The sequence below is a fragment of the Equus przewalskii genome, chromosome 4, assembly GCF_037783145.1.
Source record: "Equus przewalskii isolate Varuska chromosome 4, EquPr2, whole genome shotgun sequence".
In the NCBI taxonomy this organism is placed as follows: Eukaryota; Metazoa; Chordata; class Mammalia; order Perissodactyla; family Equidae; genus Equus; species Equus przewalskii.
The window spans coordinates 102,530,145-102,554,058 of NC_091834.1; the positions used below are offsets into that span (position 1 = coordinate 102,530,145).

The 23,914-nt window shown below is 51.1% G+C and overlaps 1 protein-coding gene across 19 annotated transcripts in view; it reads right to left on the reverse strand.

Moving 5' to 3' along the window:
• PRKAG2 (protein kinase AMP-activated non-catalytic subunit gamma 2) overlaps positions 1-23,914 on the reverse strand; it is a 279,715-nt gene that overhangs the window by 173,091 nt on the left and 82,710 nt on the right. The window lies entirely within an intron of this gene.

Genomic DNA, 23,914 nt, shown 5'->3' on the forward strand with positions numbered 1-23,914 from the left:
CCTTGTTCCCACCGTCTGGGGAAAGTGCTGAGACATAGGCGTCTGTTGTCCCCATAACCTGGTCCTATTCCAGGCTTCCGGTTGTAGCCCCAACCAGGACTTGTCATCTCTCTGTGGTAGATACCACAGTTGATGCCCAACCTCCATTTGTCACCCACCCTACCCTGTACATGTAACTGCACAGCAATAGGAGGCCCTGAGAGCTGAGGGGGTCCTTGTGGGGCCAAGCAGGTCATGGAGACAGTCCCGCCCTCCTCCATCAGAAGCCCAGGCTAGGCAGAAGCCCAGGCATGGAAGACCCATGGGGGCAATGCTCCTTGAAGCCCAGCCCACCTCTGAATTTCCAAATAATTTCAGAAAGGCCAAAAACCTTATCATTGAAGCCACTGTGGGCACTGTGTTAGGTGCAGCTGCAGACAATTCACTAACAAGGTCACGAGGGGCCTGAACGAGGGAGCAGCAGTTCAGACTCAGTGCAGACCGTCCTCACCACAGGCACTTCATCCACCCATAAGGTGGGTACTTCTCACCACTCCCCCCACCCCCCGTCCAGACAGACCCTCACACACGCCCTTGCATCTGGGGCTTGCAGGGCTGAGGAGGCCTGTGGGCTCCACGCGGATAGAAGCAGTCAGCAGGGCAGGGCCTGGCTGCCATGAGAGGCCTCCATCCGAGCTAACCAGACTTCCACCTGTACCGAGCTTATAGGCTCCCCCCAGAGCACATCCCTCAATTCTTCTCAGCCCTGCTGTGAGGGAGGGAGGCCAGCCCTCACTATTCCATCTAGGAAATAAAAAGAAACAGAGGTGCAGAGAAGCGACATGACCTGCGACATGACCTGCCCAAGATCCATGAGAGGCCAGCGGTAGGGCTGGGGTTAGACGCAGGGCCCTAGTCCAGTGGCATTTAGGACCTCAGGTGGCCTCTTCTCTGTCGGGATGTTGGAAAAGTAGATGAAGACACCTCAACTGAAAATTCACCCCAAAACCTTTGAGGGTCACAGGACAGCACCTGAAAGGCACCCAGATCCCTGAAAGGCTGTGAGCCGAACTCCATCCATTATGTAAGGGGCAGCGGGCCCCTCGCGGCAGGAGCACAGCGCCTTAGCACACATCTGCGAGCACTCTCCTGCGGCTTGCAAAATCCTGTGTCATATTTCATGGAAAGTTCTAAAGGTCACCGTGGCACTTGACTCTGAGTGAGATTGCCAGGTCACCTCATCGAGCCGTGTTCCTTCCCCAGAGCTGTTTATGAGGCTGCGGCTCCGATGAGTGACACCTCCCCCTGCCTCGGGCACCCACACCCACCCCTCCACGTTCCGGCACACTCACAGTCACGCACAGCCTCGTGGCTCCCCAGGAACTGGAGTTTAGAGACTCTGAGTGACAAGAGGGTGATTTTTTTGGCAAAGACAAACCACCTCAGCTTGAACAGTTCAACTCATACCAGTGACGTTTAAACCCAGTGAGCAGAGGGGTATCTTAATTTTAAAAACGCAGAGGAGGACAGAAAAAGTGAAACCAATGGCAATAATTATTTTTAGCATGCCAAGGTATGAAATCCCTGCATATTCTTTAAATCTTAAAAGGCCATCCTATGCCCCTGGGGGCCCCTAGTGGGGGCCTTACTTAACCCCTTCTCGTGGTCCCTGCGGTCCCTGGGGCCTCCATGCCAGGCCAAGGGCTCTGAAGGCACCAAAAACAAGAGTTGACAAGACCTGCTCCTCTCTCCAGCTTTCAGAGTGGCCCCGGGGGTGGACCCTGGGCACAGGGGCCACAAAGCAACGGCTTTCAAAAACTAGATTCCCAAGGTTCTGGAAGGCACGCAACTGGATTTTCTGTTTAGTTCTCTAACTTATGTCTTAGAAAGGCGGAAGTGATATAGGAATGTGCAAAACCCTTGGCAAAGGTTAAGACCCCCATAACTCACAGGCTCGGCGGAAAGCCAGAGTGTGGTCCAGCTGGGCCCTCACCTCCCAGGCAGCCAAGCACGGTTTCCAGTTCCTGGATCCCGGGGCTCCTCCAGGGGGACCCCAACTGCTTTTGCACTTCCTTCATTTGGGGACCACTAGTTGAGAATATGAGGCTTGAGCTGAAGTCTGCCTTTGACCTGTTTCTCCTGAAGAATGAAATACATTATCAAACAAGATGATTCACAGGAAGGTCTCAAATACTTAGGTCAAACACAGCACCTGGAAGCAACGTGGGTTCACTTATGGGCATGCAATTTCGAGCCATTTAGTTTATTCTTCACATTTCTCCCATAAAACAGATCCTAATACAGGCTGAGCCCATTTCATGGGGGCGTTTAAGGAAATCAAATGAGATAAAACAGCAAAAAGATCCTGTAAGCTGCAGAGCATTTTACAAGCGGACGCATCGTCTGAATCTTAAAGCAGCCACGCAAGACCTCCCCTGGGTCAGGCCTCATGTGCCTCGAGGACATCGTGGGGAAAACCGCAGCAAAGCCTCAGTTACTGGGAGGCGCCTCCTCTCCTCCATGCTGACCCAGAGCTGGTGCCCTGGGCTCCACATCGAGGACTGCGCTGGATGCACCCCCCTGGCCTGCCGGGCAGGGACTCAGATGCCCTGGAGCATCATGTATGTGCAGCTCTTGCTCTGGATCTCAGAAGTCAGAAGTAATCGGATAAAACCCTGCTTGTTAGCCAAAACACTCAAAGCCCGAGCATTTTATTTCTTGAATGAGGAGCCAACGGACTTTCCTATGAATAATTTACTGTTTTTCACCATACACACAGAGACCACTGGCTTCTTAGCAGCCAGTTGTGATGGGAGGAGAGGTGGGTGCTGTTCACATTAAGAACCCTGACTGCCACAGAGCACATAGCCCGTACCAGGAGGGAGGCAGGAAGTGTGAAAAGACTCAGCATGTGGTCAGGTGGGTGGAAGTCCTTTATGACAGAGCTCAGCCTTCACATCTCAGTGGTGCTGGACACGTCGATGCGCATCGCAGGGCAATCTAGCAAGGACCTGAAATCATCTCTACAGAGCGAAATTATATTTAGTGTCTTTTGAATGAGAAAACCGCAAACTGTATAATGCATCTAGCCCTTAAAAAGATGCATGTTTTGGTGCTTAATGCCTTCAGTTTCAGATATCTAGAAACTTATGTGGCTGGTTCATTTCCTGACAGTGATAAAATATAAGAATGGTAATCGATAATTCAGGGTGTTTACTAATTTGGACTGGCTTTATCCCAAATTAATCGGATGTTACTATACTCAGTGACATCACTCACTTCAAATTCTTTTCTGTGTAGGCATCACTCTCTCGGGGGCACTACTGCCCCTAAGCAGGGTGAAAATGGGCTCTTGGGGAGGGGGAGACACTCTTTGTACATAAAGAGTACAGATATAGACACACAGTAGATAAATAACATGCAGTATATCTGCTTTATTAAAATAGCAAGGTGGTGATTAGAAAATAATGTCTAAGAAGGCTCCTTAGAGGGTGATAAAAAGGATGATTAATTAAAAAAACATTTCCCAGGAAATTGGGGAAAATGTGGGGAAGTGAGAATTCATCATCCATGATAACAGGAAGTCAATGTACAAGGCTTAACAGTGATGAGCCATAAGACAGTTGAATATGTATATAATTTAAAAAGGTCCCTTTTGGGTTTTGGTGGAGTGGGCCAGGGGACTACTGCCTTTCAATATGTATCATTTTGTATTGTTTGATTTTTTTTTAACTGTGTGACTGAACTACTTCACTGAAAACTAAAACGTAAAGAGGAGAAAACAAAACACACCAAAAAACCAAGTAAATAGTGATGAGTGTCAATAACAGAAAAAAATCAGCAAAGTACATTCTCAATAAATTGCTTTAGCAAAAGCCAAGAAAAAGAAAATTAAAAATGTAGAGAAACACTCTCATAGTGAGCAGCATGAAGAAAGAGCTCCTCCTGGCCGGCCACCTGGCCGTCATCTCCTTTCTCTGCTCTGGATGCAGAAGGTCAGCGGGAGTACTCACCCCAGCCTTCCCTCAGTGAGGACCATAAGAGAATTCACTAATTCACCAACATTCTAGAACCCAGCTTTCTGGCCCTTACGCGGCTTGGGGCTGGTCTAGGGTCTTTGGAGGATCAGAGGGTAAGGAAGGAGGTGGGAGGTTCTCCTCTCAGAGGTCTACGAGCCGGAAGAGGAGCCACAGAGGAAATGCTGAGGAGAAACCAGGTTCACCACAGCCAGGCAAGAGAACTTCTCGATGGTCAGAAGATGAAACTCAGCAACAGATGTTCCAGAGAATTTGCTGGCTCTCCTCTCCCTTCACTAGGGGCTTTCATGATTTGGGGAGTGACAATGAGGCAGACCCCTTGTCCACCAGCCTGTCCTGCTGTCTCATTCTCCAGGAGACAATCATTCCTCAGAATCAACGATACATGGTCACTCGTGCCCACCTCCCTATGCCCCATCCTTCATTCCAACAAGTCTAAGTGTCTACATGACCCAAGTAGTAAGGAGCAACACATTAAGGTATTTTTGGTCATTAAAACCCTGCTGTCATCAAAATTAACAATTTTTGTACATCAAAGTCACTACAAAGAGAGTGAAAAGACAACCCACAGAAAGGGAGAAAATATTTGCAAATTAGATATCCAAAAAGTGTCTAGTATCCAGAATATATAAGGAATTCCTGCAATTCAACAACAAAAAGACGACCCAATTAAGAACTGGGCTTGAATAGACATTTCTCCAAAGAAGATATACAAATGACCAACAAGAGCATGAAAAGATGCTCATGTCATTATGGAGAGCACATCAAACCACAGTGAGATACCACTTCACAGCAACTGGGATGGCGATAACAATAATAGTAATAATAAAATGGGAGATTATAAGTGTTGGTGAGGATGTAGAGAAACTAGAATCCTCATACCTTGCTGGTGGGATTGTAAAATGGTGCAGCCACGGTGGAAAACAATTTGGTCATTTCTCAACAAGTTAAACATAGAGTTAACAAATGACCCAGAAGTCCTGCTTCTAGACACATACCCTAAAGAACTGAAAACAAGTATTCGAACAAAAACTTGTACATGAATGTCCATGGCAGCACAAGTCACAATAGCCAAAAGGTGGAAACAACCCAAATGTCCAGCAACAGATGGATAAACAATGGATAAACAAAATGTGGTGTATCCACACAATGGAATATTATTCAGCCATAAAAAGGAATGAAGCAGTGACACAACTACAACAGGGATAAACCTTCAAAACAGTATGCTGAGTGAAAGAAGACAGACATAGAAGGTCACATTTTGTATGATTCCATTTATATGAAATATCCAGAATAGGCAAATCCATAGAGACAGAAAACAGATTAGGGCTGGGGGGAGGGGGAATGGGGAGTGATGGCTAATGGGTACGAGGTTTCCGTTTGGGGGCGACGAAAAAGTTCTGGAACTAGATGGTGAAGGTTGCACAACAATGGGAGTGTACTTAATGCCACCGAACTGTACACTTTAAAATGGTTAACATGGTAAATTATATGTTATGTGTATTTTACCACAAAAAAAAGAGTTAAATTAAACCATACAGATACTAGAGGAAAAAATAGGTGAATTCTACAATCTGGATTTAGGGGAAGTCTTTCTTCTGATGCCTAAATGCTCACGGCCACTGTGGAAGGGCCATTTTCATGACTCCTGAGAATTGTCTACTCATATCTTCTGCCATCTTGGCTCAAAGATACCATCTCTGTATTTTCTTATAGCTACACAGTTCTCCACTGTGTGGATGAACCTTCTTTATTTTATCCACTTACTCTCCTATATATAAGAATATTTCCAATACGTCTGCTGAAAGGACCAGGAAGCCATGACACTGCAGGAGCAATGAACACAAGCAGCACCTAGATCTTATTTCTAAAAACTGTTCGACACTAAAAGTAACAAGGGCTCTTTGGAGACACGGCTGATCCCAGGGCCGGGGCAGGGAAAGGACGAGATGAGGCTGGAACACTTTGTTGTATCAGATCATAAGGAAGTGCCCACAACATGATGGGTGCAGTCACAGGACACAGGGACCAGCCTGGAGGGGCTCCTGCTGGCCAAGCCTAGGACAATTTGAGCATCAAAATATGAAAAGGACAAACCAAACCCATTGAATAAAATATGAACCCCTGAGTCCATCCATCCATCCATCCACACGTACACATATAGGGAGAAAAGGAAAATTTCTTTCTTAGTAGAATTCCAACTGACCAATGTAGAATTAGTGATAAAATCAGAAAATCACCCTTTGGCAACCACCATGGTAGTAATTCAGGCAAGAACAACTGACTGACGCTAAAACTAGCAAGCGAAAGTTTGAGGAGAAGAGATTTACATAGTTCCAAAGCAGCTCCCATGAACTATTCACTGCTTACAACGGGAAGTAGTAACTTGATTAGAGTGGAGAACTTCACCGTGGCTGACACCTCCCTTAACCAGGCTTCGGTCAGTATTTCCTGGAATGGGTCAGAGTGACATCCTGTCCTCCTGCTGTGACGCCAAGACAGGCTGTCAGACTGTGTGGGACTCCTGCCAGTGGGGCAAACCTGAATCCAATCAAGAGGAAACGTCAGGCAGCCCCACAGTGGAGGCAGTCTACACAATAAGTGGCCTGTGTAGTCTTGAAAAACAACGAGGTCACGAAGACAAGACTGAGGGCTACTGCAGATGGAGACCGAGGAGAAAGGACAGCCAAACGCAACATATAAATGTGTGATCAGGGATTTCCTCTTCCAAAAAATGATCTTACTGAGATCATCGGTGAGACGTGAATGAAGTCTGAAGCTCAGCTGATACTATTGTATGAATGTTCATTTCCTGATTCTTAAAATTAAACTGTTAGGAGAACGTCCTTGTTTTTATGGAATACACACTGAAGTATTTAGGGGTAAAGGGACATTACGTCTGCAACTTATTCTTGATGGTTCAGATTTCATATAAACACACACAAATACGTATTGAGAGAGAGAGGGTATAAACAAATGTGGCAAAATGTTAACACTGGGGAATCTGGATGGCAGGTTTATGAGAATTCTTTTCCGTGAGTTTGAACTTGTCAAAATAAAATGTTATTTTTAAAAAGGAATTAAGAAATAAAGCGGTCAGGGCAAGAATGCAGCACTTATTAGAATCTCCTTTTACTGTGTCCCGTGCTAGACTCACCACCCCAGCAGGCCCTTAGAGGGCTGGAGAGCTCTACGATCCGCAGGGAAGGGGATTCTTCTGGAGATGTGTCCTCGGCTTCTCCCGAAGGATAACTGCCTCAGCCTGCAGCCCAGCCCAGGCTGGCGCCCACGCGGGCTCCCTGTAGGGACATCTGCGTGACAGCCACCAGAGGGCGCTCTCCCAGGGGACCACACGGGGTGCCAGGCCACATAACTCTGCAAAGCGTTGGCTGAACTTTTCAGGAAACTTGGATGCCACACATACTTTTCCTTTCTTTGTGGGCAGACAAGATGACTCACGTTTTTCTGAAGTCTGCTCAGCCCCGAGATTCAGACCTCACCAGCTGCCCCGATCCAGAAGGCTCCAATGGCGGCGGGCAAGTGCCGAGCCAGGCGGCACAGGGGAGGTCCCGGGAGGGCGCAGCGCTCTCAGCCCCGGAGCCCCGCCCTGGAGCACCCGCAGGCCAGGCGGAATCCTATTTAGCCCGGCACAGGGTAAAATTCACGGAACTCTGGGTTCTGGCAGCATCTGGGGACAGACCCAGGGCCGTTAGGGTAACTTGCGGTGAGCAGCCTAGGGAGGGCGGGGCACCTGCTCTCGTCCCCTACGTTCCCGTCTCCACGCCGCCTCCCCTCCCCCTCAGTGTCCCTCCCCAGCACTACCTAGTGCCCACCTGTCCCCCGGGCCCACCCAAGCCTGTCTCCTTCGTTTCTTCCTTCCTTCCAACGGCCCCTCCCATATAGGAGAGGGGAGCACAGGCCGGAAGTGAGGGGCGACACCTGCGGCTCTCTGGGAGGGGAGCTCTTGCAGGTGCCCCCAGAGGCAGAGTTAAGATGGAAAGTGGGTGCAGGACGCCTCCTAGGGAACGCTCGTGGGGTCTACATCAGAGGCGAGGAAAGGAAGGAGACAGGACAGGGCCCCACACGAACGAAGCTGAGGGGCAATGCAGACCCGGTGAGGCCGCCATAGAGACTTCCCGAGCTGGGATGACCCCTCAGAGCTGTCCTGAGTGGGGTGAGGGGGCCGATCCTTTGTATCATGCACTGACTGGTTGCCGGGTACAGGCCGGCTCAGGAAGGGGCATGAGCCTGTGCCAGGTGGCTCTGTCGGTGGCATAGCCAGAGGCCCAGGGACCGAGTCCCTCATCCCTGAAGGAGAATTCAGGAGGCACAGCACAGTGTCCATCACTAGGGTGTTTCAAACAGAGCGCCTAGCGATGGGACAAGTTTGGCATCTTCAAGGACCAGGAGTGGAGGAAGCCAGGCTGGGACGTGATGAGATGAGGTCAGGGACAGCCAAGGGCCAGACCGTGGAAGAAGTGGCAAGACTTCAGAGTTTAACTTAAGCGTATTGGGGAGGCAATGAGGGTTGAAAACGGGATGAGATGATTGGATTTATGTTTTAAATCTGGGGCGCTTGATCTTGTCAGCCACCTGCTTTTATAAATAAAGATTTATTGGAACACAGTTTACATTTTGTCTGTGGCTGAGTAGTTGCAACAGAGACCAGGTGGCCCACAAAGCCTAAAATATTTACCATCCGGCCTTTTACAGAAAAAACTTACAGACCCTTATTTTAAAAGGCTCTCTCCTTGCATTGTCTCCCAGACAGTCAGATGGTTCCCACGGGGTCTGAGGCCCCTCGAGACACCCCTCCCCCGACAGTTCTCACCCCCATGTTCACACCATTCAGTTTAATGGTTGTGTATACATTCTTTTGCATTAGTAATATATGTAAATATTTAATCTGTCTATGCCAAGTGGCCACTCCAGGTGGCTGTCGGGGCCTCCCGGGCAGGAGTGGGCTACCTCGAGGACTGGACTGATAGTGCTCGGTATCTCTGCCAGTGTCGGAACAGCATGGCCAGCCCCCATCCTAAGGTTGGCCCTGCCTAACCTCGTGATGAGGATCCTGCGTCTGCTGCTCAGCATCTCAGCACTTCACTGTGTTCATCAGGGGAGGAGAGCCACACAGATGAGTCCAGAAGACGAGTGGATGTATACGAGAAGAAAACGTGTGAGAGAAAAGAAAATCAGGAACAGGAGGCCAGAGGGAGGGGTGAGAGGGGCAGGCTGGAGTTTTGGAGAGAGTGAAAAGTGTGATGTCTGGACGGGAGAAGCAAGCGGCTGTCTGTCCTGCAGAGGGGCTGGGAAGGGAAGGTTTTGAGGTGTTTTGTAGGATGAAATTCCCCTGCTGGCCACTGACCCTCAGCTTCTTGGAAAGGCTTCAGGAGTTTCTTTGAGGGGAAGCTTCTAGGAGAGGAAACAGGCTCCACTCTATTCCGGCTGTGTCCTTGTCCTCCCCCTGCCTGTCTCCCATCACCCGTCTGCTCTCCTCCTCTCACGATCTCTTCCTCCCATCACGCCCCAGGAAGGCTCGTGATCCCCACACCCCCACCGCCCTCTCTGCCTCTCGTTCATCAGCACCAGCTACGCAGGGCCCCGGGCCTCCTCTGAGAGGGAAGACCAAACCCACCCATGTGCAGGGCATGCAAATGATGCTCAACAAGCATTCATTAAACACAGGAATCCACAAATGAGGAAGCAGAAGGCTGGACCAGATGTCAGGGATGTCCTAGAGCCAGTTCCTTCCAATGGAAGCGCCACCAAAGTTTCACTAGGAACCTCTCTGCATCCTGTCACCAGTGCTGGGGGTGCACCTGGATGGACCTGTCACCGCATCCCAGGTACCAAGCACGGCCCCCGGTGCATGCATCACTCAGCAGTGTTCACCAGGGGGCTGGTACCCTGCTGTTGGTTCTCACTCCCACTCCTCATGGGTCTCCTGCTCTGCTGGGCACACAGGGGGCTGAGCCTGCAGCTGTGAATCCCAGGCTCTCTTCTCAGCTGGCTTCTGGCTGGGGGGGAGGGAGAGGCCACGGGCAGCATCTTTGGCTGTGGCTGCAGCCCCTCTGGCTCCTGATCCTGCCAGACAGACCAACCATGGCTCCTGGTTCCAGCTTCCACAGTCACCCCTGGGTGCCCCCATCCTCTGTGCTGCCCTCCTCCCTTTGCCCCTCCCACCCAGGGAGGGAGAGGGCTTGCCACCAGTCTCTGGTTGACCTCCCTGACTCTTACTTGTCTTTTCAGCCCCTCTCTCACCTTTATAACCATATAGTCATTACGTTCCATCTGTTTTAAATTCTTAGAGTGGTTCCGTCCCGCTGGTAGGATCCTGACTGACAGGTGACGTGAGTACCTCTTTAAGAGAAGACTGGGGCGGTGTCAGCACAGAGGGGCTGCAGAGTAACCGGCCTCGAATGCTGGGGACGCAAATCCCTGAGTCTGACCCCACTGCATCTTTCTTTAGGTGCAGTCAGCCCTGTAGACACTCTCAGGCTGGTGGGCTCCTGGCATGGGGTGGTCTGCAGGCCAGCCGAGGCAGGCAAGCCGTTGGCCTATGAATGGAAGACTTGGAGGCGCTGAATTAAAGTCTTTAGAAGCCTGAGTTCATTCCTCCACGCACAGTACAAAACCTTTGGCATTTTATGAGAAAACAGACTTTTATTTGAAAAATAAACTCAAGTTGCCAGGAGAGAAAAGAAGAGCTGTCTATGACCCAATACAGAGATGGTGTGAAAGGACCAGGAGTTTTACAAGTTAAATAAACTTCTCTGGAAAGCTCATTTGAATTTCAAATGGCTCTCAGAACATCCTCTGATCCAGAGCCACAGACGAAGGAGCTGGGTTTACAGAACTGAGATGTTTACAAAACTAACCTACTCTCGGCTCACAGTCATCCGTGGTGGAATCTTAGTATTTAACTACAAACAGAAAGTTAAATGTAACTGGGTGTTCAGAGAACCCATGACCTCGGCCACAGTTGTGAGCCGGTCTTAGAAACAGTTCCAACATCAACCATTCCACATCTCTGGCAAAGACCCAGATCTTCCTTCCACCCCACTGATTCTCTGTGCCCTAAAAGTTCCCAGCCAGACGCGCTTCGCAGGCGTTCCAAACCCATCCTGCTGTTTGTGACCATCTAGGGCGGTGTTTTTCCCAGTGCAGTCACGCCCCCTACCCCTGCCCCACCACCAAACCAATGGTGTGGGTCAGATACAACGTGCTTTCAAAACAAACGAGAGCCGAATAGAAACAGAATATATACGCCAGAGTACATAATGTTTCACGAGAAATGGGTATGTGTGTATGTGCTGGATCACGACACAAAATGTATTTCTTACCACAGGCTGCAGTCAAAAAAGTTTTAAACCCCTGCTGAGATGAAGCTACACTTGATGAGGCCTCATCTTACTGCCCCAGGGCTGATACAAACTCCCTGGGCCCCAGGGTATGCCTCCACCTTTTTCTTCCTGCTTGTCCTTCAGACACCAGGTCACCACCTAGGGCAGCCCTTAGTGGAATCAGGGTCGGTGGCTGGCCAGGTCAGCGATTTTCAACACCTGTTTTCTAGCAGGACAAAGATAATGTCCCAGTGCCCAGCGGGGCTGACCTCTATCAGCAGCGGTCACTCGGTGTGGACAGCTGCCCAAGTAGGACAAGATGCCATTTCTTGCTCAGGGAGGCCAGCTGGAAACGCCACCCTCTCTCACCGCTGAGAGCCATCACCACGTGGTCGCGGGCTTCTGGGAAGACAACCGCTTCCAAAAAGTATCTGTCGCACCTGGTTTTGATGCTAGAAACCCCTTCTCAGTTGTACACCGAATGTGTCAACTACCCCTGAACCTTTGCCAGAACCTTCCCTGAAAGGTGGTTTTGGTCTGAGGGTGGCAGGAAAAGCATAAGAGCCCGCCAGCTCTCAGGGCCAGGAGCCAACGAGAGGAAGACGACAGAAGGAGCCCCTTCACAGTGCGACAAGGGCCAGCCCTTTGCTTGCAGGTGACAAGAGCCTCCCATCCTCCATCCAAACACACGTGCATGTCCAGGTGCATTCTCAGCCCAGAGCCCAGGGAGGGCTTCCGGACTGGCTGCCCTTCCCAGGTGGGCACCGTCAGAGGCCTGGGGGCTTGTGTTGCTCAAGGCTCTGACTGGCTCTGGGGGACCCTGGGAGAGTGTGGGGATGTAACACGCAAGCACATGAAACACTGAACACTCGATTTCCCCAGGACAGAAGGGAAGAGACGTGTCTCACCAGCGAACACAGGCTGTGCAGGTGCTCAAAGTGACAGTCCTGTGTCAGGGCTCTGGCAGGCTGCCCCAGGCAGGTAAGCTTTCTGGAGAAGGCAGGGCTTGAGGAGGTCTCAAAGGAGGCGGGAGACCATCAGAATTGAACTCCAGGTCCCTTCCAGTGGCCCCAGCTGGTCCCACCACTTCCATGTTTACCATCTCTCTCTGCACAGTAGCCAGGCTGATCCCTCCAGAGTGTAAGCCATTCCCTCAGCAACACCTTCCAATGGCTTCTGGATCACTCCATGAAAACCTGGAATCCTGGCCTGCACGGCCCTACTCCACCTCTCTGATGTCACCACCCTTCCCCTCCCCCTCAGTTCTAGCCACACTGACCTGCTCCCTGAAGCCTCAGAGCCTGCCCCTGCCTCAGGACATTGGCACTGCTCTTCCCTCTGCCAGGCATGCGCTGCCCCACACATCCACCTGGCAGCTTCCTGGCTCCATCCTATCCCTGCTCCATGCCTCCTCATCAGCTTTCCTGATGGTCCCACATAAAGCAGCACCAGACCCTTATCTCTCATTTTTATTTGTACCATGCAACATTTTTGTGCACGTGATACATTTGTCTTCTCTTCTCCCCTCCCTAGAACGCGATCCCCACGAGGGCCGGGCCTCACTTGTCCACGGCTGTACCCCAGCGCCTGGCACACAGCAGGGTCTCCTTAAATACTGACGGAACAAACGTATACGATGTGCGAGAGAGTCTCTAAGAGGCCTGGTGGGGCTGGTCAGGCGGGAGATGGACCCGTCTACTTTGCAACAGCAGCTCTTCTGTTTGGGAGGTGCATTTGAAGGTGACATCCCAGGCTGGAGAAACCAAGCATGGACAGGGTCCTGCATCCTTCCCCTGGGCAGGGCCAGCCTGCCGCTGGCATGAGGCTCAGCACGTGAGGCTGTATCGCCCCCTAGTGGCCACTCGGCCACAAAGCCAGAGAAGCCCCAGGAGTTTGGGGAGTCTGGCAGCCCTGTTCAGGGGCCCCAGGGCTACTCTCCATCCCCCATCTTTCTGTGAGAATCAGATTCAAACGAACGTTCAGCATAGGAGGTGAAAAGTGGATACACACTAAGCCCATCTTGTCTTGCCTGAGAACGTTAACACGGATCCTTCCTCCTGCTCTGGGGTTCCAGGTCCACAACTGCCCCAGGCCTTGGGCTCTAGTGGGGACCCCCAGCCACCCCTTCAGAGACTCTGGAGTCAAGGACTAGGGGGAATGTCTCAAAATAACATTTTTGAAAAAAGGAAGCTAAGCGGAAGCAGTGGCACAGAGAGAACACAGAAAAAGTGAGTTTACCGAAGGCAGAGCTCAGACCCCGCTCAGACCCCACTCAGACCCCACTCAGACCCCACGGAAAGCCAGCCCAAGAAGCTCGCCTCTTTGCTGCACAGAGAAAAGCTGGGCTGACCCCCGTGAGGCGGCCTCTGCTAATCTGCCTGGAGGCCTCCGACGGCTCCTTCGCTGGCTCAGTCACGGTCACCTCATCAAAGGAGACGTCCCTCACCGTCCTAGTCCTACACGAAGCAGTGCCTGCCCTGTCTGGGCTTTGACCCACCTTGTATTCCCTTCATAGCACGATGGGGGGTCGGTGGGGGCGGTCTTTAAAATTTTTTCTTTTTAGTCTGCACCTGGCGGACTCCTTGCATTTTCTTGGTGAGGTACAGGTGCCTGGTTCACCCTGAGGCCAGCGGCCCTGAAGCCAGCACTTGTCCACATGCGACAGGGTAATTCCAGCTGAATCAGACCAACTACAGCACGGGCCCTGGAGCTGGCCCTGGGTAAAACCGGGTTCTCTTAGGAAGAAAGAGGGGGAGCGGCTCTCGGATGGGTTATCAGAGTCCGCCATGCACTCAGTAAGGAGCAAACTGTGAGCCCGAATAAACGTAACTGACCTGGGGGAGGAAGGGCCAAGGGGCAGGGGTGGCAGAGAGAAAGAGGAAGGTGCTGTGCACGGTGGCGAGGGCGGTGGGCCCTGCCCGTGTCTCCTGAGCTGGAGATGCCTCTGCAACAGGCAGGAGGCATTTCTAAGACTGTGCCTAGCGGATGAAGAAGGCGTAGCTATCGGACGGTATTTACACAGAGGAAGACCCACACTGTAAGATATGTATGGATGTGTAAGGAGCAAACAGGCAGGCACTGGAAAGATGGTGCAGGTAGCTCTTCAGGGCCCCAGAGGAGCCACCGCTGTGAGACAGGAGTGCTAATTCAGTGAGGTCAGAGGGGCAGATCGAGTCTGCTCAGGAGCAAAATCCAGGGTGCCACTTCCTTGGGAAAGGAACAATGACAAACTTTGCTTAGCACCCACTGCATTCAAAGCAGACTAGCTCATGCACACTGACTGTCACTCTCAAGCAATGTGACCTGGAACAAGTCACCTGCCTCGTGTCAGGGATAAACAGCTGCCTTGCAGGGTTGCCGTGAGGCGAATGCATGCTCTGAGCTTGCAAAGTTGAACTTGAGCTCCCACAAAGAGCTAAACGCTGAGGGGCTGCAGGAAGGCAGGACCCTCGTGCTACCTTAAGAGATTTGCTTTATGGCACAAACAGGATGGTCACGTACATACTGAGCAGTACAACTCACCGAATAATCCAGAGGGGGCCAGATGGCTGACTCGGGGTGATGGCAGTTCTGGGAGGACAGACAGCCTCATCAGGGTCATGAGGACAAATGGAAGGTGTCTCTCAAAGCAAAAACCCAGCAGTCCAATGGAGAACAAGAGCCAGAGCCGGACTCCAGCGCGTGCCCCTGGCCCATCACGACCCGCCCGTGCACCTGTCAGTCCCCTCACCGGCTCCTTGCCTCTCAGCCTACAAATGCACTCAGGTCTCCCCTATCTTGAAGCAAACAAGCCAGTCCAAAACTCCCATTAACTTCAACCCATCCACTCGCTCCCACTTTCCTTTCCTTTGTCAGGATAGACTCAGTTATGCCACAGTAAGAAATGAGCCCCCAATTCTCAATAGTTTGACTGAAAAAGGGTTTTTCTCTTGCTCAACTCACAGTCCCGCACAAGGAAGGCACCCGGCCCTGGCTGCTCCCCACCAGGGCGACAGACCTGGGCTGCTTGCATCCTGCATCCTCATCACCTCGGCTCTCTTCCCTCCAGCCAGGTAGATGCAGAGTAAAGAACTCACATCAGCTCTTAACTATCTCGGGCAGGAAGTGACGTCCTGTGCTCTGCGCCCTGCGGCGCCCCCCCCCCCCCACCACCACCACTTTGGTTGAAGCCTCATCACCTGGTCCCAACCCAGCTGCAGGGAAGGGCTGGGAGGGGCAGAGGAGCAGGTGGCTATTGATGAGCACCAGGATTCCACCATACCCTCCTTCACCTTCCCTTCTGACCCAAACACCTGAAAGAAGGCCGGTGTCCCCAGTTCCTTGCTCCCACCCAATCCTCAGGCCACTAATGCACTTTCTTTGCCTTCCCAGCTCCTGAAACTGCTTTCTCGAAAATTACCAATGCTTCCACGGTGGGGCCACGAGGAACTGGAAGCAGCCAAGATGGCTTCACGTTTTCCTTCCCGACTGGAAAGAGCCGGGGGCATCTGAGTCATGTGGAAGCTTCCCTCGCTGGAAGTACTCTTGGGATGCAAAGATCATGGGCCAAACTGGCTTATGAATCTCGGTTTCCTATCTATTAATTGGTGTCACTTTCCTGTGCAAGGTCACTATATCGGTTTTCTGCAGCTACTCGTGAGAAAGTACCACAAACTGGGTACATCAGAAACGTACTCCTTCTCAGTCTGGAGGCCAGAAGTCTGAAACCGAGGGGCCAGCAGGGCTGCGCTCCCTCTGAATCCTTCCTTGCTCTTCCGGCTTCTGATGGTTGCTGGCAACCGTCGGCGCTCCTCAGCTCGTGGACGCATCACTCTGGTCTCTGCCTTTGTTGTCACATGGCCTTCTCCCTGTGTGTGTCTGTCTTCACACCGCACCTTCTTATCAACCAGCCATACTGGATTAGGGTCCACCCTATTCTAGCATGACTTTATCTTAACTAAACACATCTGCAATGGCTTTATTTCCAAATACGGTCATATTCAGAAATACTAAAGGGTAGGACTTCAACATATCTTTTTTTGAGGCAACACATTTAAACCCATAACAGTTATAAGGATTAAATAAAACTGTATATTTTTATAACCTACCTAACAGTGCCTGAAATGAATTACCTATCTCGCCTAATTCCCCAACTATCCCTGGCCTGATAACTTGAGTGTAACTCCTTGCTCTGGGCCCCCTGCATTCCTGACCCGGCCCTGACGCTGACTGCAGTGCAGCGCGACCCCACAAGTGCCTTCCTAACCAGGCCGGCCGGTCCAGCCGCTGGTTCTTTTGAACGTGTGTGTGTGTGCAGAGTTACAGGGTATCAACGCGCCTCCAGGAGCTGGAATGAACAGCAGTTTCAGGCTCAACTTCACCTCCTTTCCTGCGACAGCATGTGAAGAGCAGGACACGGGAGCACCAAACAGAATAGTCGGCCCACACCAGTCTCCAGAAAGAACCCAGGGAGCCTCAGGGTGAAGGTGGGGAAGCCGCTCGGTGGGGCAGAGTCTTTGTTCCTCCAGCATCGCTTCTGGCAAACTTCGTCTCCTTTTAATGGGGGGGAAGGGGGTTGCCGGGGGCTTGCAAGACTTGTCAAAAGGAGAAATCCTGGAGCAAACGATGGTGAGTGGGAAGCTGGGGGGCGGTGTCGGGTGGCAGGGGAGGCCACAGGATATTCAGTTCCCAGACGCCTGCCTCCTCCTCCTCCCAGTCGCAGGACTGCTCCCCCTCAGGTGTCTGCATTTGATTCTCTTCCAAACCAGGCCTCTGCCGATCCACTGAGTCAGGGCGGCAGCCCGTGAAGGCCTGTCTGCAGGCGTCCCAGAGGAGGGAGCAGAGCCAGGTCCCTTCCGTGTCTGCACTGGGACTCTGCCGGCCTCAGACTAAGCCTCTGAGCTTAAACCGTTCAGAGGGGAGAGAAAGGGCCCACGATCCCCTAAGAACCTTCCACTACCGTTTGTGAAAGGTGTTGGAGAAGCCGGTGTTCAGCGGGCAGTGCGCCAGGGTGGCCGGGCCAGTTAACAAGGTCGCGATACTTTTGCATCAGTCAGTGAACAGCCACAGCCCAGAGACCACCCTGCCCCTCCTGGGATGTCCACCAACCCCACCTTACAGCAAAAAAGGTTACCCCAGAAGGGAACCCCTGGGACAAGGGTGCCTCTGGTACTAAGGCCAGAACCCCAGAGGTCAGCTGCTGGGCCTTACTGGCTGGTAAGTCTTTTGAATATCATCCCAAGTTAGATAGCCATTGAGGGGTGTGAGGAAAAGGGACAGAAGCGACATTAGTGCCAACGCCTGGGTGCTGGTTTGCGACTTCTCCGTGTCAACACCTCAGAGCTGCTTCAGGACAAGCAGCGTGTGCTCCAGCTCCTCGCTGGCCCCACTTTGCTCACTGGGACGCAAAGAGAAAGGAAAAGAAGATCCAGGTTGAAAAAGTATTCTGTTAAGTTTTTAATGCTTCGCTCTACATTAGGAGTTGAAGCAGGAGAAGCACCAACTCCCCACAACCCTCACCATGTGATGGCGAGATCGCATCAGGACCCTCCTGAAACAGCACACGGCAGAGGGAAGCGGGAGGAGCCGAAACCAGGTGCTGAGCACCCAGACGCCGACGCGCCCTGCACCCTGGAGAAGCCAGGGGCGTCCCGTGCAGAGGTGGGTCTGCGCTCAGAGCCTGCCCCAAACTTCCAAAGCTGATTTACAATTAATGAGAAAAGCAGCTTCTTTACGGTGATTTAGCATTTCTACTATTACATCTTGGCTTTTAACCCAAAACATTATTGACCCAAAGAGATCTCTTTACAGAAAGAAAACCATCCTCAAAAGACAAATCACCAAGAATAGTCTAAAGACTGGATGATGGCTCTGGAGGCAGTTCTCAAAGACGAACAAAAATGTGAAGAATTCCTGTTCCTTATTGTTGAAGGAAGAACAAAGTGTCCAGAGTTGGCATTCAGACTTCCTTGTGTCAAGACGACCAGCTTTCCTAGGTCCTGCCAGGCCCGAGGAGTCCAGGCGGAGGGGAAGCAGGCCTCACTCTCTTTCGAATCTCCCATCACCACCAGGTACAAATCGTGCCAACACAGTGCGAACGTGAACTGCCTGACCACCTTGTCAACTTCCCGGGACAACTCCACAAGGAAGTGACCAGGACCCGATTTACCTGGAGGCTGGTGTTTATTTGAGGCTCAGTGGCTAGGGCTTCAGATATCCAATTTCATAATCCGAAAATCATTCTTGGGATCAAGCCAAAGTAAGGTCTTTGTTTCCGATGGAAATGTAAATAATCCTGAGAGAAACATCTCAGGAACAAAACGCACACTTTTTTTTTTTCTTTTTTTTCCTCCCAGAAGGTTTGGATAGGAGCCTGGGAGATAAAATCTTGAATCCAAAGAAGAAAGAGGAATTCTTCTAGAAATGTCAGGGAGGTGAGATCTGGGCTTTCTAAGTTAAAATGACTAACATCAAAGTTCTCACCGGGTGAGAGAATCGACCTAATGCTACAATTCCCTGTCAAGGGAAGCGGTTTATAGACCCTGCATAAACGAATCTCACCCGGGTTCAAAAGCATATTTGAGAGAGTTAAAGTTTATGTCCTCATAATTCAGAGTCTGCCTTGTTCCACAAAGGATTTAAGGCACTTTACCAGGAGATAGAGAATACACCTGGATACCATAAAAGCAGGCCGGCCGAAGTGGTGAGACCCCCCCGCCCCGCCCCCACCGTGGGGCATGTGACCCGGACCAGGATGCTCTCCTGTCTGCAGATGGTGGAAACCATCTACCTGGGCTGGAGGCTGGGAGCTAACGGCAGAGTCCATGCCCCTGGGGCCAGTTGAGTGCCTCGCTCTGGCTGCGGCAGAGAGACTGGATCTAAGGCCTCCCCAGCGATTCCTATGCTGAATTTACTTCCAGGAGAAAGCGTGCCCCTTTGCCAGCAGAAGACAGGAATCCTGGAGAAAGATCACGGAGACCCCGCGCTCCAGAGAAACCCTCCCACCTGTGGCCACAGCTGCCAGAAGGTGGTGGGAAAGAATGAGCTATGCGGATGGGACGGAGTAGGATCTGCGCTGGTCCGCGCAGGTATGGGTCCTGTAGGAGCCTGAGATGAAGAATGAAAAGGGCTTGTCAGAAGGCAACTAAGAAACCACAGGCGGGGCTGGCAGCCCAGAGAGCAACCGCGGTCTGGAGGGTTGGTAGGCTCTTCCCTCACCCAGGCAGGGTGGATGCGATATCAAGCTCCCCAGGAGGTGGAGGGCGGGCCCTGATGATGGACGGACATCCGCCAACACCGGGAGCAGCTGGAGGCTGCGAGCAGCCAAGGATCTGGTTTTGGTGGCAGGCTCTCTTTCGTGTGGAGGCCAGGGGAAAGCTCTCCGCTGGCAGAACTCCCTGCCTGTGGCTGGAGAGGGAGCATCTGTCTTCACGCTCACGTTTTGGAAGTGATGATCTGTATGGGGTCCACTTTGGTTCGTCCTTCCTTTACTTTCTCTGATTTTTGTCATGCTTATCCGACCCATTGACACTTCCTGGTGAGCACAGGTGATGCCTTGTACTCAGAAGCAGCAGTGGCCTGAGTTTGAGAAAGCCTGGAAGTCACTGATGAATGTAAAAGACGTGTGGGATGCCTTCGAGGTGACAGGCACCGTTCTAGACACAGAGAAAAGAGCCCGGAACAAAAGTCCCCTCGCAGAGAGCTGACATTCTGGTGGGAAAGACGGACGAGTAAACAGATAATATTTCCTGTGGAGAAAACGCAAGGTAATGCGGGAGATTGCTTCTCCTTCACACAGGCGCTGAAGGACCCCTTGAACGAGGGGGGTCCTCTCAGGAGGTCCTGAGGTTGAGAGGGGAGGGTGGGAGCTGGGGGTGGGGTTGTAGCCCCCAAACACAGTGATGCTCCTTTAAATGTGTCCTCTATCCCTTTCCCACTGTCCTACTCAGCACAGTCATGGGGCTTCAGGCTTTGGTTTCACGCTCCAAAACTCTCCCAAATCCTCTTTCTGGACCTTCGCTCAGCTGACCCTGATCCCATCATGCCTCTGTGCGCCTCTCCCTACACAGTCCTCTGCCTGTCGCACAGAAACCCATCCAGCTCTTCTCCACCCAGCTCAACGCACAGAAGCTGTGAGGACCACGCCTGCAAACTTCCAGGGCCGGCGGGAAGGGCCATGAAGATCGGCATCACATTTATAAACATAGTTTCTGCACTCTTTACAAAGGCCTGACACCCCGAGTTTAAGATATTCACCCATTTTGGGGGACATTTTTAAAAACATTGAAAGCCTTGTTCCATGTGGAAATTATTTTGGTGTAAGGAATGAGCAAGGAACCACCTCTATGTTTCTTTTTCCTAAACGGCTAGCTAGTTGTCCTATCACTAGCTTATATGTTGCTAAACTCCACTCCTTTAAAGCAAAGTCTTAGCATCTGGGTTAAAAGTGGATTCAGGAGTTAGACCACCTGAGTTCAAGTCTTGGTTCTACCACTTACCAGCTGTGTGGGCTTTGCACAATGACGTACCCACTCTGTGCCTCAGTTTTTGCTTTGATGAAAACGGTAAAAATACTACTTCATGGAGTTTTTATGAAGATTAGAACAATGACCACATACAATGCATTTAGAATGTACATAGTAGGCATTTATAATTATGATCAATGATTAGGGAGCAAAGTTTAGTAACGTGAAATTAAATCCTTCTTGAGGTCCTGCCTTGTTGACTATGCAAGATTGATTTTGCTTTTTAAAAGATTTCAATCTGATTATTTGCAGTTCACGCACATCCTGCCATGCACTTTCCTTTCCTCACCTCCAAAGGCAAGATCATCCCCTATCAAGTTGTAAAAAATCTTTTGGAGATAAAGATGAACCATTTTCTGGAAGCTTCTATGCCACATGGCCACTTATGACTTCTTGAGATACTAGACAAGGTCTAAACATTTTAGTCTCTGTGGGCCATATGGTCTCTGATGCAAGTGCTTGATCCTGCTGCTGCAGTGTGAAAACAGCTGTAGATGAGAGAAACAAATGGGCCGGACTAAATTCTGATACAGCTTAATTTACAAAAATGGGTGGTAGACTGGATTTTTTCCCCTGGGCTATAGTTTGCCAACCACCATACGAAAGGAAGAGGCAGAAAAGAGGGTTTGTGTTTTGGTTGGGGTGATTGACCCTGATCATCAAAGGGAAGTAGGTTTGCTACCACACAGAGAGGCTGGAAGGAGGCTGATGAAAACCCCAGAGTCCCTAAGACATTGAATCAACGTGCCACTGGACCAGTTGACCAGAGGTAAATATTAGTGAAAGACTGGTACCCTCCATACAGGCAGGCCCTCCAAGAGATAAGATCCTTCCAGAACAAGGGTCTGGTTCACTTCCCTGGGCAAAGAGCACCAGCCAGACTAGGTGCTTGCTGGTCCCAAGACCAGATGTAGCATCTGGAACTGCGGGCTCCATCTGTATCTCTTTCTCAATCTTAGAGCATCTGAAGGTCAAACTATCTCCTTTTTCTTTTTTATTTCCCCTTTGAAAAAGATCGTGATGACAATTTCTATCTTTCCTCTTTCTTTCCCTCTAATAACACACGACAGTGTGTTGGTCAAGCTTGGTATAGATCCATGTCACCTGGGGAGCTTGTTGCACCTTTAGATTCCACAGCCATCATGTAGGCCATAAGTCATGGATAGAAAGACAGGATGCAGACAGAACTGGAGGAGAAATGGGCATTGTCTTGAGACTGAGGACTCGGAAAACAGTCCATTGCAGCGACATCTTTAGTTGTGATGGTTGGACACGATGCTGGGTGGCCTCCCACTGGGGAAGCAGCGAGTACACTTACAACTGTATGTAGGGACTCAGCTTGATGAGGGCATCTTTGTAAAAATGGGATGTTGTGTGTGTGCATGCACGCTGGGCAGTGGGGGGGCGGGAGGAGAGTGTTATAGGTGTCTGTTGGTTGCCAACTGGGCCTCTTCTCTGGGAACTTCCTGCCCACATCCTGGGTGAGTTCTCAGTTATTCTGCTTTGGCTGCATGGCCCTGCACCCCACCCCCCAATAACTGATGGTTCGATTAGCCCAATAACTGGGCTAATCAGATATCCTATAATGAGGAATTTAAAATGGTAAGTGGAGAGACACAAAGACTAGGAATTCTCTGGGTCTCTCGGAAAGATCTGCGAATTCTTGCTGCCAAGGCCCCCAGAGCCAGCCTGGATCCTTCCCTTTCTGGGTCCTGAGCTCTTCTCTGAATTCCATAAACACCCCCAAATCCTTCCAATAAACTGTCTTCCTTGTTTTAAACAAAGTGGTATGACAGTAAAAGGATGGGGACCAAAAATGGATTCAGAAATAAGGCTCAAAATGCAGCCCTCAATGCCCCTCATAAGAATTTGGTTCTAAGATGTCTAGCAGGCAGTGCGGGCAGGGAAAAGTGGCCCATTACATGATTAGTGTCCATTGCAGAGAAAAACGATCCAGTTGCTCAGAACTACAGCTATTCTGGGTACCAAGAGCGGACAGGAAATTCTCTCAGGGGCCTTGTGTAACAAACAATGTCTTCATGACCATCCTTCCAATGGACACAGCGAGTTTCACGGGCTGAGTCTTATAAACCCCTCCACATAGGCTCATGGCATTACTCTCAAGCTCAATTTTGTGAAATCAGTTCTGGGGTGGCAGGGAGCAATATACAGTCTGGGCACCTTGATCCAGGAATAGAGTCAAGTATGAGGAAAAGCAGATAGGTTGTATACCCTCCAAACAAGCCTCATGCCAAGCACAGGTGAGAATTCCAGCGGTGAGGAGCCTGGACGACCCTCCCAGCGCAGCAGTGCATGCAACAACTGGATGCAGACCTGGACCTTCCCCCCTCGTCAACCGCAGGGCTGGCTCCCATTTGGAGAAAGCCAAGGACCTGGGCTTGGTGGTTCAAGGGCAGGAGCACGGGCAGTTGTCCTGGGACCAGGCCTACCCTGGTCTGAGCAGCCCCTCCCAGAGAGCTTCTCTGAAGAAGCCAAGCTGCCCCCTCAACCTAATCAATCCTTGTCTTTATGAGCTGCCACAGCCATTCCACAGCCTTCCTGAGCCCAGTCTGCATCTGCCTAGCCAGATGGTGGAGAAGGGCCTTAACAAGCTCTGCCTACTCCAGCATCTTCCAAGACAGACCTTTCAAACTGGGTATTTTCTGGCCAAGGATATTGAAAGCCCTTTTAAAATACTGAACGGAAAAAAAGCAACAGGGACTCCTGCCGCCCAGAGAGCTGAAAGTGTGGCCCAAGTTCACTACCCAACATCCCACCTGCAGGCTCTCCCAGACCTCGCAGCCCCCGTATCTTGGCTGCTCCTTCCTGCCTTCAGAAACCACCCTGGTCTTAACAGGCTGACCACCCTTTGCCCGCAAGTCCTCGACATCCCCGCCAGTATTGTGAACTGCAGATCTTGGCTTTGCCTGTATAACCTGTGTACTGGGTTGGAGAGAGCCCCCCCAAAATTCATGCCTTTCCAAGAACCTCAGGATGTGACCTTATTTGGAAAGAGGGTCATTGCAGATGTAATTAACTGAGTTAAGATGAG